The sequence below is a fragment of the Hypomesus nipponensis genome, chromosome 19 (genome assembly GCF_054491055.1).
Source record: "Hypomesus nipponensis isolate SF chromosome 19, ASM5449105v1, whole genome shotgun sequence".
Lineage (NCBI taxonomy): Eukaryota > Metazoa > Chordata > Actinopteri > Osmeriformes > Osmeridae > Hypomesus > Hypomesus nipponensis.
The window spans coordinates 750409-765000 of NC_140379.1; the positions used below are offsets into that span (position 1 = coordinate 750409).

A 14592-nucleotide genomic window follows, 5' to 3' on the forward strand; every position below is an offset into this window, starting at 1 on the left:
TCGCTAAATCCATCTTATTTTTTATTTTTTGTAAAAAAAAAGTGGGGGTTTGGTATTAGCACCTCTATACAGCAGGATACAGGGGAGTGGGGGTTTGTGTGTGTGATAAATATGTTTTCAGCAATGTGTCTTGTACCATTAAAAGAAGGCCAAAAATATGTCTGGCCTTGATTTAACTAGCTTCTGGGAGTTCCGTGACAACACTGCATGCATGTGATAGAGTAATTGTGTGTGTGTGTGTCTGTGTGTGTGTCTGTGTGCGCATTCGAATGTGTGTGTGTGTGTGAGGCCAGGGGACGAGGTGTGTGTGTGTGTGTGTGAGGCCAGGGGACCAGGTGTGTGTGTGTTTCCTCGTGGGCTCTCGTGATGAGTAGGACAAGAGCTTATTATTAAAAGCTGCCTTACTTGCTATAAACTACACACATTACACACAAACACGCACACAAGCTACCAGAAACAGGACCAGTTTGAGGGCTGTGTTACTGAAACAGGACCAGTTTGAGGGCTGTGTTACTGATACAGGACCAGTTTGAGGGCTGTGTTACTGATACAGGACCAGTTTGAGGGCTGTGTTACTGATACAGGACCAGTTTGAGGGCTGTGTTACTGAAACAGGACCAGTTTGAGGGCTGTGTTACTGATACAGGACCAGTTTGAGGGCTGTGTTACTGAAACAGGACCAGTTTGAGGGCTGGGTTACTGATACAGGACCAGTTTGAGGGCTGTGTTACTGAAACAGGACCAGTTTGAGGGCTGTGTTACTGATACAGGACCAGTTTGAGGGCTGTGTTACTGATACAGGACCAGTTTGAGGGCTGTGTTACTGATACAGGACCAGTTTGAGGGCTGTGTTACTGAAACAGGACCAGTTTGAGGGCTGTGTGTCTATAGGAGTTGTGTTGATCCAGTGTCTGCATGCCTGCGTGTCCGTGTGTGGTTTGAAGCAGGACTAAATTGAGACACACACACACACAAGAGAAGCACACACACAAGAAACACACACGCGAGAGACACACACACACATGCGAGACACACACACACACACGAGAGAGCCAGAGACACACAGCCACAAGAGAGACAGCTATTTGTCAAACATGCTTTAAAAGAGAGAGAGAGAGATGGAAACAGAAAAGAATGAGGGCGGGGAGAAAGATAGAGAGAGAGAAAGAGAGAGAGCGACAGAGAGAGAAAGTGAGAGAGAGAGAGAGAGAGACAGAAAGAGAGAGAGAGAGAAAGAGAAAGAGAAAGAGAAAGAGAAAGAGAAAGAGAGAGAGAGAGAGAGAGAGAGAGAGAGAGAGAGAGAGAGAGAGAGAGAGAGAGAGAGAGAGAGAGAGAAGAGAGAGAAGAGAGAGAGAGAGAGAGAGAGAGAGAGAGATAGAGAGAGAGAGAGAGAGAGAGAAGAGAGAGAGAGAGAGAAAGAGAGAGAGAGAGGGGTCATTCCAATCACATCATCGACATCCAAGACAAGCTTCTCCAAGACAGTTATACCCCAGACCCAACAGGAAGACCCAAACCTCAACTTTCTTCCAGGTATAACATTTCACCCTCTACTGCCAACCACAGTGTGTGGTGTGTGTGTGTGTGTGTGTACAACCACCCCCCTAGGACAGGGGCCAGTGTGAGTACAGGTGGTCCTCCAGAACACACAGAAACCATCCCACAATCCCCCGCTACCTACAGCACAGCCAACCCAGACACTGTAGCCAAGCCCTCTGAGCCTGGGCTCACCTCAGCCCTCTGAGCCTGGGCTCACCTACGGAGATTTGTGTGACACAAACCCTGACACACACACACATTGACACACACACACCCTGACACACACACCTTGACACACACACACCCTGACGCACACACCCTGACACACACACCCTGACACACGCACATTCTGACACACACAAACAACACCGGAAAGATTGGGGGTCTCCAGACCCGGGCAGCTCGTTAAGGAGGACCTCCCAAGACTCTCTGTAGGGTGCTCTAAAAGGGTTCAGGGTCTTACGTCTATTCCAGTCTGTTATTGTACGTCATAGTTTTGCCTGTGTGAAATTAGTAGGCTACAAATAACAGTCTGATTTGATAAATATTGATTCTACAAATAAAAATGAATATATAAAATAATACATTAGCATACATATGAACCAAATCAGATATATATTTCTATATAATTTGTGCCAATAAAGCATTGTGTGTGTGTGAGAGCATTGTGTGTGTGAGAGAGCATGGTGTGTGTGTGAGAGCATGGTGTGTGTGTGAGAGCATGGTGTGTGTGTGAGAGCATGGTGTGTGTGTGTGAGCATGGTGTGTGTGTGAGAGCATGGTGTGTGTGTGTGAGCATGGTGTGTGTGTGTGAGCATGGTGTGTGTGTGTGAGCATGGTGTGTGTGTGTGTGTGGGGTCCATTGTCACAACACCCTCTGTTGCCTTGCAGGTCTCTCTAACCACCAAGTTCTCTTAAAACTGTTCCGCTCCAACGCTCTCTTTCTTCCTGTCCGAGTACATAGCTGTAAAAGACAGGAGGGACACCCACCCCCACACCCACCCCCACCCCCACCCCCACACCCACACACAGCGCCAGCTGCAGCCCAGCAGTATGACTCCAACATGGGGGTGCCTTCTCCCTCACCAGCCAGGCGTTCCACTGAGGACCATCTGCCTGTCACCTGGGTGGTGTGGGTCACACACACACACACACTCTTTCAGGGACCTTCATGTGTCCCACTGAGAACATGCTGGATTCTCTCCCTCTCTCCTCCCTGTAATGAGCAGGACTGATAAAGAGGATGATGATGATGTCATCAGACCACCTCAGAACATCAGACCACCTCAGAACGTCTCGAAAAGGGAAAGACCCAAAATGATCAAACCCCAGCCCCAGCCCCAGCCCCAGCCTCAGCCCCAGCCCCAGCCCCAGCCCCAGCCTCAGCCCCAGCCCCAGCCCCAGCCTCAGCCCCACTCCCAGTCCCTGCATCTCAGTGATCCAGCTTTTCCTCTGGGGTTTAAATAGATCCCGCAGCATCAGGGATGGAAAATCAAATGATAGGATAGCACTGTGTGTGTGTGTGTGTGCCATCTGAATGTGTGTGGTTGTGTATCTGTGTGTCATCTCTGTGAGTCACAGTGTGTATTGGCCTGTGTGCACGTCTTCTCTCTGTGTGTGTGTGTGTGTGTGTGTGTGTGTGTGTGTGTGTGTGTGTGGTGCAGGCACACACATTATCCGTGGTAGGGCAGCAGTCTCTCTGAAGTCAGTTCAAAGATAACACTTGCTTGGCTCAGGATGAGGGGATGCTTTCTGGTATGAGGGCAGGCATGGTGTGTGTGTGTGTGTGTGTGTGAGTGTAGAGAGCAGGGCTTAAGCTGGTCTGTTGTATTGTGGATGGTTTTTACAAAGCTGTGTGTAGTAGGCATTGGTGCTGTGTGTGTGTGTGAGAACTTGTCATTCTCCAGTTCAGTTTCCACTGTCACAGTGCTGTCAGCCCTAAGTAATGACACTGGACTCTGCTCACTGTACTTATGTGGCTTTGGGGCCTCAGTGTGTGTGGGTGTGTGTGTGTGTGTGTGTGTGTATGTGTGTGTGTGTGTGAAGGGGGATTCTGGTGGCAGGGAAGACTAGCTCTCGTAGTAGACCTTGTTGAGTCCTGGATCTGGATCAAACCACAAGCAGAGCTTCCACACTGTGATCCAGGAGAGAGGGGAGGGAGAGAGAGGAGGGAGAGAGGGGAGGGAGAGGAGGGAGAGAGAGAGGGGAGGGAGAGAGAGGAGAGAGGGAAGGGAGAGAGAGGAGGGAGAGAGGGGAGGGAGAGAGGGGAGGGAGAGAGAGGAGGGAGAGAGAGAGGGAAGGCAGAGAGAGGAGGGAGAGAGGGGAGGGAGAGGAAGGAGAGAGGGAAGGGAGAGAGAGGAGGGAGAGAGGGGAGGGAGAGGAAGGAGAGAGGGAAGGGAGAGAGAGGAGGGAGAGAGAGGAGGGAGAGAGGGGAGGGAGAGGAAGGAGAGAGGGAAGGGAGAGAGAGGAGGGAGAGAGGGGAGGGAGAGAGGGGAGGGAGAGGAGGGAGAGAGAGAGGGGAGGGAGAGAGGGGAGGGAGAGAGGGGAGGGAGAGGAGGGAGAGAGAGAGGGGAGGGAGAGAGGGGAGGGAGAGGAAGGAGAGAGGGAAGGGAGAGAGAGGAGGGAGAGAGGGGAGGGAGGGAGAGGAGGGAGAGAGAGAGGGGAGGGAGAGAGGGGAGGGAGAGGAAGGAGAGAGGGAAGGGAGAGAGAGGAGGGAGAGAGGGGAGGGAGAGAGGGGAGGGAGAGAGAGGAGGGAGAGAGGGGAGGGAGAGGAAGGAGAGAGGGAAGGGAGAGAGAGGAGGGAGAGAGGGGAGGGAGAGGAAGGAGAGAGGGAAGGGAGAGAGAGGAGGGAGAGAGGGGAGGGAGAGAGAGGAGGGAGAGAGGGGAGGGAGAGGAAGGAGAGAGGGAAGGGAGAGAGAGGAGGGAGAGAGGGGAGGGAGAGAGGGGAGGGAGAGAGAGGAGGGAGAGAGAGAGGGAAGGCAGAGAGAGGAGGGAGAGAGGGGAGGGAGAGGAGGGAGAGAGAGAGGGGAGGGAGAGAGGGAAGGCAGAGAGAGGAGGGAGAGAGGGGAGGGAGAGGAGGGAGAGAGAGAGGGGAGGGAGAGAGAGGAGGGAGAGAGAGAGGGAAGGGAGAGAGAGGAGGGAGAGAGAGAGGGAAGGCAGAGAGAGGAGGGAGAGAGAGAGGGAGAGAGGGGAGGGAGAGAGAGGAGGGAGAGAGAGAGGGAGAGAGGGGAGGGAGAGAGAGGAGGGAGAGAGAGAGGGAGAGAGGAGGGAGAGAGGGGAGGGAGAGAGAGGAGGGAGAGAGAGAGGAGGGAGAGAGAGAGGGAGAGAGAGGAGGGAGAGAGGGGAGGGAGAGAGGGGAGGGAGAGAGAGGAGGGAGAGAGAGGAGGGAGAGAGGAGAGAGAGAGGGGAGGGAGAGAGGGGAGGGAGAGAGAGAGAGGAGGGAGAGAGGGAAGGCAGAGAGAGGAGAGGGAGAGAGGGGAGGGAGAGAGGAGAGGGAGGGAGGCCTTGTCCAGCTTATCCTGGGCTGGATGCTACACACACACCTCCAGAAGGGTGTTGTACTGTCACTAGGAGATCTGCACGTGTCTGGAGTGTGTGTGTGTGAGAGTGTGTGTATGAGTGTGTGTACGAGTGTGTATGAGTGTGTGTGCTATGCAGTTTATTTCCAGTCCACATGTGGAGAAGCATGATCACACGTTTCCAGTAAGGTCAGTGTTTACCAGTCTGCACATGCTGTGATGTAGAGGACAAGTGTGTACATGTGTGTATATGTATATATAGATATATATAAGTGTGTGTGTGTGTGTGTGTGTGAGTGTGTGTGTGAGTGTGTAGCCCAGCAGTGTAAACAGTCTGGCTGGGAACAGCAGAGTAATGTGCTGACTGAGCCTATGCTCGTCTCTCCTCCAGAGAGCCAGGCCTGGAGGCCTCTGAGCCGCCAGCCTGCCCAGGAAAGCCCTCTCCTCCCTGGGCACAGAACGAAGGGGACGGAGGTGCAACCAACCTGATCAAGACTCAGTAACCAGGCCAGGAGCTGGAACTGTTAGCTGGGTTCTGTGTGTGTGTGTGTTTTGTCTGGACAGAGGGGTACTGCTTCCAGCAGGCATTCTCCACAGCTTATAAGGAATGCTGGTGAAACTCCAGTGTTAGAAGGGACTGTGTGTGTGTGTAACTCTAGCACCTGGCCCAGGTCCAGAACAGAGCTGTGGAGTCTGTCTGGGCCAGGCCCCCAGACCCACCCTGCAACCCAACCCTCCTCCAGAGACCTGGGCCTCTCCCTGGGCCTTATCGATCACCCGCTCCCCCTGCCTCCGACACAGGCCTGGGCCTCAACACTGACAGAGTGAAATCCACCCCATCACACGAGAGGAGAATTAAACCCAGAATGGAAAGGAGGAGAGAGAGGAGGAGAGAGAGGAAAGAGTCAATTGCTGTTCCATCTCTCTGGTTATTTTGCTGTTCCACCTCTCCTCGTTACTTCACCACTGCGATGGTTGAGGAGGGGCAGTGTGACAGGGTGAGAGGGAACATGTCTGATCCTCCAGACAGAGCATCAACAGGTTCAGACTCACACTGATCCTGGGTCTGCATGTAAACAGAGGATCCTGACTGCAGCACTACACACACACACACACACACACACACACACACACACACACTCACAACATTTAACGTGTTGTCCAGTGCAGCTGAACATCCAGTAATGGCTATCCACAACCTTAACACCAGGAGATGAACCTTCCCTTCTAGAACACTGGACAAGAAAGCTTGGAGTTTGTGAATCTCCCATTATTCATGCCAACAACCCCCCCCCCCCCCACACACACACACACACACACATATAGAAGACAACAGACAAACACTAGCATTCCAGGGGAGGTTGGGGGGAGGGGGGGGGAAGGGGGAGGGAGGGGGTGTTAAATTGGTGCCTTGAGGGGAGCGCGGATCCAGGAGCCAGGCGGACGACCTGCGGCTGGGGCTGAATTCCTCCCCTCCTGCGCTCCTTTTAGAGGCGGAGAGGCAGGCGGACACAGAGGCCTCCTTTCAGAGTGATGTATCCCAGCGGTCGAGCCCTCAGCCTGGCAGCGAAGGCCCCTTCCCGGGCTGCCCAGCGGGATGCCTGCGAGTGGCGTGTGAAACCTCCCAGCTCCTTCAGCTCAGAGAGGAACAATGACGCACGTCTGGCTCAGCCTTACTCCCTCTCCTCTTTTCTCTTCTTCTCTCCTCTCCCCTTCTTCTTCTCCACCTCTCTTTCCTTCTTTCTCCTGTCTTTCCTTCATTCTCTCCTCCTCTTTCAGAAACATTCAGAATTGTTCCTGAAAAAGACTCAATTCATTCTTCTCATCAGTTTTCATCAAAACAGGTCTCTATATATATAGAGAAATGTTAAACAGGTCTCTCCTCAAACATCACAACTCCATCTTCCCCCTCCTCTCCTCCTCCTCCTCCACCTCCTCCTCCACCTACTCCTCTCTTTGGTAGGGCAGAAGTAAATAGGATGAATTGAAGAGAAAATGCTGTGTCTCACATGGTTCTCAGGACCCTGACTGACCCCCTATTACCCCCCCTCCACCCTTACTCCCCCCCACCCCTACCACCCACCCCCCCCGCCCCCCACCATCACCAAACCAGTGTTGCCCCCTCCCAGCCTTGCATCTCCAGGCTGTACCCTAACCTAACCCTAACCCTAACCCTAACCTAATCCAACAACACCACCACCCCCTCCCCCCACCTGCCTCCCCCAGCCTTCCTCCCCCAGTCTTCCTCCCCAAGAGAACCAGGGGAAGGAACAAAGAATCAGTAGGGAGAGAATCCCCACCCCCTCCCCCCAGGGCAGCATGCTAGCTAGCTAGCTACCGTTAGGGCTCTGTGTGGAACGTGTGGATAATCAGTTAGCTCACCCAACCAAGCCAAGCCTAGAGACAAACACAAGCACACACACAAGCACACACACTCTCACACAAACACACACCATCACACAAACACACACACTTGCGAACAAAGCCCATCCAGACAGGAAACCACATTTGTTCACCGAACGCTACCCAGATCCCCTTCCGCCCATCTTCCCCCATTTCTCCAGGTGATGGAGCACACAGGAAGTGCTCTCCACACAGGAAGTGCTCTCCACACAGGAAGTGCTCTCCACACAGGAAGTGCTCTCCACACAGGAAGTGCTCTCCACACAGGAAGTACTCTCCACACAGGAAGTGCTCTCCACACAGGAAGTGCTCTCCACACAGGAAGAGTCACACGCTAATGAAAAGCCCAGCCGACAGCAGGACTCCATGTTGTTTCTCTTCTTGTTGAGGCTCTTTCAGTGCCGTCTCCTACGGAGCTATTGAGCATTCACCTCCACATCACATCCCAGACAGGAGCCACAAAAAGGCGTTTTTAAAGCATCACTCCCTGCGGTTCCCACACTATTTCACCTGTCAAACTGTTACACAACACAGGAAGGAGGCCAAGCCTTCCTCCAGACTCCTCCACCCAGCAGGGCCATTGTGGTAGCCCTTCTTTGAGAGAGGCGTGAAGAGCAGGAGGAGGAAGGGACACACTATATCTGTTTAACGCCGCCATCAGAGCCCTCCTGCGCTCCAGGGTCTGACAGCACTGCCTCACGAGAGACCACAGCACTCCTGGGAAGATGGAGAGCGCCGTTTACTCCTGAAAGACAAGATGAAGGAAGAGGAGGAGGAAGAGGAAGAGGAGGGAGAGGAGGAGGGAGGAGTGACGAGGTTTGGTACTGATTCTGGACTGGATTCCTCTAGGTACTGAAGGAGATGATTCTGGACTGGATTATAACCATTAGCTAACGACCACACCTCAGCGTGTGTGTGTGTGCATGCTCGCATTCCTGTGCTTGATCGGCAGGTGTGAGTGAATGTGTGTGTGTGCATATGAGGTGAAGAGGTTCAGTTTTGATAACCTTAAATTGTGGCTTGCGCTAAACAAAAACAGGGAGAGCACTTAATCCATTAACTGCCGCTTAGCAACAACGAACACTCACCCACCCACACACAAAGGGGGCTTATATATGTATATAAAACAACACAGGATGTAATATATGACATGTTGCTTACAAGCAAAACACACATGCACCTCTCTAAACCCTCACTGGCTCCCTTCCTGCTGCAGGACGTCAAAGGTGAGGGCCGCCTAGCTCGATGGAGGACTGTCCAAATGGAAAAACCCACAAAGCCAGCATTTTAACATCTCACACCTCAACCGCTAACAACCCACTCAGCTAACAGCTAAAGCTAGCAGCTAAAGCTAACAGCTAACCACGGTCTGTGTATGTATGCGTGTGCGTGAGGGGGAGGGAGAGAGAGACATTACATTTATATTTAGTAATTTATCAGAATTCTGCCGACGCTCTTATCCAGAGCAACTTACAGTAAGTACAGGGACATTCCCCTGAGGTAAGTAGGGTGAAGGACACAATGTCATTTTGCATGGCCGGAAATCGAACCCGCAACCTTCTGATTAATAGCCCGGTTCCTTAACCGCTCAGACATCCGACCTCCCCAGAGAGAGAGAAGGGGGAGGGAGAGAGAGAGAGGGGAGGGAGGGAGGGAGGGAGAAGGAAAGTGAGAGAGGGGGAGGGAGAGAGGGGGAGGGAGGGAAAGAAAGAGGGGGGAGGGGGGAGAGAGGGAGAGAGAGAGAGAGAGAGAGAGAGAGAGAGAGAGAGAGAGAGAGAGAGAGAGAGAGAGAGAGGAGGGGGAGAGAGGTAATGTATGTTTGTATGAGAGTTAAATTCCTCGGTTTAGGCTGGAGTGTTGTCCAACATCCCTTCAACATTAAACGCATCGCCCACGGCAACGGATGGACACACACACGTATACACACACGCACACGATTGTAATGGTACAGCACAGCAAAAACACTATGAAGGAAACGTCTCTCTTGGCACACGTACACCTCCCTCCCTCCCTCCACCTCCCTCCCTCCACCTCCCTCCCTCCACCTCCCTCCCTCCACCTCCCTCCCTCCACATCCATCCCTCCCTCCACCTCCCTCCCTCCCTCCACCTCCCTCCACCTCCCTCCCTCCCTCCACTTCCCTCCCTCCCTCCACCTCCCTCCCTCCACCTCCCTACCTCCACATCCCTCCCTCCACCTCCCTCCCTCCAACTCCCTCCCCATCCCTCCCTCCACCTCCCTCCCTCCACCTCCCTCCCTCCAACTCCCTCCCCATCCCTCCCTCCACCTCCCTCCCTCCACCTCCCTCCCTCCACCTCCCTCCCTCCACATCCCTCCCTTCACCTCCCTCCCTCCCTCCACCTCCCTCCCTCCACATCCCTCCCTCCACCTCCCTCCCTCCTCATCCCTCCCTCCACATCCCTCCCTCCACATCCCTCCACATCCCTCCCTCCCTTCCTCCACATCCCTCCCTCCACATCCCTCCCTCCACATCCCTCCCTCCCTCCACATCCCTCCCTCCCAGTCAGAGGAGCAGATCTCCCAGAGTGATCCTGGTGTTTACCTCTGCTGTCTGTTCCTAGAACACCTGATTAAAAGGCCTGTCTACGTCTGTCTGAACCGTCTCAACACACACACACACACACACGTTCACACAGAGAGACCACCATGCGGGACGTGGGTGGCAGGTGAGATGTTTCGAGAGTCTGAGGCCTGATCAGACATGCAGTCTCCTGTCCTAACACACACACCACACACACACCTCCCAGTGTGGTGTTGAAGTGGTCAGCCAGTCAGAACTACACTGCTCTGTATAGATAAGCTGCTATAACCATACAAGAGGGAAAAAGAGTTTGTGTGTGTGTATTAAATGTGTTTGGGGAAGAGAAAACCAGCCAGGATTCAGACTGCAGAATCTGGCCGGGGCCAACACTATGATGACATCTCTTTCTCTCTTTGCCCCCCCCCCCCCCCCGCTAAGAGGGGGAGGGAGAGAGTCAGAGAGAGAGAGTCAGAAAGAGAGAGAGTCAGAGAGAGAGAGAGTCAGAGAGAGAGAGAGTCAGAGAGTTGTTTCTTGCGGAGGAGGAGAGACCCAGAGCTCCCACACTAACAGGAATATTCTAGTCTTGGATGAGAGATCAGAGAGGAGCTCTCTCTGTCCCTGTTACCCTCTTCAGACAGGGTGAGAGAGGGGGTGAGAGAGGGTGGAGGGGCGAGGGGTGAGAGGATGGCGACAAGACACCTTGTGACGTTTGTGGAGACTGGAGAGGTCCTATAGCAACACTGTCGTCAAGAAATGAGCTGCAGGAGGAGGAAGGAGAGGAGGAAGAGGAGGAGGAGGGGGTGGAGAGGGGAAGGAGGTGGGGGAGGAAGAGGAGGACGAGGAGGAGGAGGGGGGGGGGAGGGGAAGGAGGTGGGGGAGGACGAGGAGGACGAGGAGGAGGAAGGAAGGAAGGAAGGAAGGAAGGAAGGAAGGAAGGAAGGAAGAGGAGGAGGAGGAGGAGGAGGAGGAGAGGAGGAGGAGAGTAGCAGGAGGAGGAGGGGGAGGAAGAGGAGGAGAGGGAGGAGGGGGAAGGAGGTGGGGGAGGAAGTGGAAGAGGAGGAAGAGGAGGAGGAGGGGGGAAGGAAGGAAGGAAGAGGAGGAGGAGGAAAGGGGGAGGAGGAAAGTAGGAGGAGGAAGAGGGGGAGGAAGAGGAGGGGTAAGAGGAAGAGGAGGAAGGGGAGGAGGGAGAAAATAATAAACTCTCAACGCTTGTTGTTCTTGGTCCTCTCAAACGAGGCCTTTGAGATATTTTTGGAAATGCAGCTTTGAAAAAAAGAAAAGAAAAAGGATGAAGCAATGGTGTTCCTACCACACACACACACACACACACACACACAGCGCTCTTAAAGTAGAGCAGCACAGTGTCTTCAACTGAAGGAAAACACAAAGGAGCATGAGAGAGCTGGATGTCCAAAGAGGCTCTGAGGGAGGCTCTGTGAGGGGGCTCTGTGAGGGGGCTCTGTGAGGGGGCTCTGCGAGGGGGCTCTGTGAGGGGGGCTCTGTGAGGGGGCTCTGTGAGGGGGCTCTGCGAGGGGGCTCTGTGAGGGGGCTCTATGAGGGGGCTCTTTGAGGGGGCTCTGTGAGGGGGCTCTGTGAGGGGGCCCTGTGAGGGGGCTCTGCGAGGGGGCTCTGTGAGGGGGCTCTGCGAGGGGGCTCTGCGAGGGGGCTCTGTGAGGGGGCTCTGTGAGGGGGCTCTGTGAGAGGGGCTCTGTGAGGGGGCACTGTGAGGGGGGCTCTGTGAGGGGGGCTCTGTGAGGGGGCACTGTGAGGGGGGCTCTGTGAGGGGGCTCTGTGAGGGGGCTCTGTGAGGGGGCTCTGTGAGGGGGCTCTTTGAGGGGGCTCTGTGAGGGGGCTCTGTGAGGGGGGCTCTGTGAGGGGGGCTCTGTGAGGGGGCTCTGTGAGGGGGCTCTGCGAGGGGGCTCTGTGAGGGGGCTCTGTGAGGGGGCTCTGTGAGGGGGCTCTTTGAGGGGGCTCTGTGATGGGGCTCTGTGAGGGGGCCCTTTGAGGGGGCTCTGCGAGGGGGCTCTGTGAGGGGGCTCTGCGAGGGGGCTCTGTGAGGGGGCTCTGTGAGGGGGCTCTGTGAGAGGGGCTCTGTGAGGGGGCACTGTGAGGGGGGCTCTGTGAGGGGGGCTCTGTGAGGGGGCTCTGTGAGGGGGCTCTGTGAGGGGGCTCTGTGAGGGGGGCTCTGTGAGGGGGCTCTGTGAGGGGGCTCTGTGAGGGGGCTCTGTGAGGGGGGCTCTGTGAGGGGGCCCTGTGAGGGGGCTCTGTGAGGGGGCACTGTGAGGGGGGCTCTGTGAGGGGGCTCTGAGGGGGGCTCTGTGAGGGGGCTCTGAGGGGGGCTCTGTGAGGGGGCACTGTGAGGGGGCTCTGTGAGGGGGCTCTGTGAGGGGGGCTCTGTGAGGGGGCCCTGTGAGGGGGCTCTGTGTCTCTGCTCCCTCTGAACCCCGAAGGGGGGGGGGAGGGGTGAAACATGGCAGAGCTCCAGGTAACATGTTATGTTACCTGTCCAGGAAGTGAGGACACAGGAAGTGAGGAGCCTTGATAATATCACAGGGCCTGATGGACCCCTTACTGATGTGACAACTGTGTGTGTGTGTGTGTGTGTGTGTGTGCGTGTGTGTGTGTGTGTGCGTGTGTGTGTGCGTGCGTGTGTAGGTACAAGATAGAGGAGGTGGATCATAAGTGCATCAGCCAGTGAAATGAGATAACATGCTTGAAAATCATCTAAAATCAACTAAAAAAGATTGAATTCACTCTCTGCTTCAAAAGCAGGATTAGGATCTTCAGCTGTGTACCCCCTCTTAAATTGGACACACACACACACACACACACACCTCCACTCACTGTTAGTGAGGGTACAGTGTTTCAGGCTAGGAAAGACCTGTTCTCACAGGTGACAGTGTCAAGCAGTGTCAAGTTAACTAAAACACACACACGGCGAGCCATCCAATGGGCCACAGAAGCGTGTGTGTGTGTGTGTGTGTGTGTGTAAAGGCTGTTCAGAGAGTGTGCGTGTATGTGAAAATAGCCTGCATTTTCAGCTGCTGTGAGAATGTGTGTGTCAGGGAAAAGCATGGCAAGAACTGTAAGCACACACACACACACACACACACACACAGCAGGAGCAGACCTGCCCTGCACACATCACTGAAGCTGGGAGCAGTTAGCTGCTTATTGCTCTCTAGTGGGCCACACACACACACACACCGAGAAAAGCACACACTCTATGAGACACATGTTCAAGCAATCTCACACACATGCACACACACATCCAACCCCATTGGTGCCCCCAGTCCCCCCAGCCCCCCCAGCCCCCCCAGTCCCCCCAGCCCCCCCAGTCCCCCCAGTCCCCCCAGCCCCCCCAGTCCCCCCAGCCCCCCCAGCCCCCCCAGCCCAGCTTGCAACCTGAGAGGCCCAGTTTGTTTGTTCCTATTGGGATCATGTTCACGGTTGAGGAAGGGGGGGGGGGGGGCATGTGAACTGAAATGCATCTAACTGCAGGATGGGGCCCCCTTCTCAAAGCTCTGTAATTACTGCTCCTCCTACACCCCCCCCCCCCCACACACACACACACACACACACACAGTGTGTACTGAATGTTGCAGCAGGGAGGTTATGGTGTGCTGGAGTGTGGATGAGGAGCATCCTCTCGCATCCTCACGACCAGCTGAGATCTGCGGAGACCAAGACCATACAGGAGAGACCCACTAATCCTCATTTACAAAGATCTCCCTAATTTCCCATGGAGGTAATCATAAAGATCCTCCCCCTCTTTTTCATTGGACATGGACTCCCACCAATCACAGGAGAGCAGAGGGCTTTTCCAGGGCTCATGTCACAATCAGTCCTCACACAGCCTCTCTCATCCCTCACACAGCCTCTGTCAGTCCTCACACAGCCTCTCTCAGTCCTCACACAGCCTCTCTCAGTCCTCACACAGCCTCTCTCAGTCCTCATCCCTCACACAGCCTCTCTCAGTCCTCACACAACCTCTCTCTCAGTCCTCATCCCTCACACAGCCTCTCTCAGTCCTCACACAGCCTCTCTCAGTCCTCACACAGCCTCTCTCAGTCCTCATCCCTCACACAGCCTCTCTCAGTCCTCACACAGCCTCTCTCAGTCCTCACACAGCCTCTCTCAGTCCTCATCCCTCACACAGCCTCTCTCAGTCCTCACACAGCCTCTCTCAGTCCTCATCCCTCACACAGCCTCTCTCAGTCCTCACACAGCCTCTCTCAGTCCTCACACAGCCTCTCTCAGTCCTCACACAGCCTCTCTCAGTCCTCACCTCCTCATATCAAAGGCCTTTCCAGACTCCTCTCTACACCATCTCACTGCAGAATACAACTTCAGATGCACACGGACATTTACTGGGTCCAGCTTGCTCCATTTATCTCCTTGTTTCTCTACAGTGTCCCCAGAACTGCTGACCTGGGTCCTGGGTTCTGCTCCCTGGGCTGCTCCCAGCATGCCCTGCTCCCTGGGCTGCTCCCAGCATGCCCTGCTCCCTGGGCTGCTCCCAGCATGCCCTGCTCCCTGGGCTGCTCCCAGCATGCCCTGCTCCCTGGGCTGCTCCCAGCATGCCCTGCTCCC

The 14592-nt window shown here is 54.9% G+C and overlaps 1 protein-coding gene across 5 annotated transcripts in view; it reads right to left on the minus strand.

The window, feature by feature from the left end:
* The window catches only part of lrp4 (low density lipoprotein receptor-related protein 4), a 74711-nt gene that overhangs the window by 39961 nt on the left and 20158 nt on the right, over nucleotides 1–14592 (minus strand). The window lies entirely within an intron of this gene.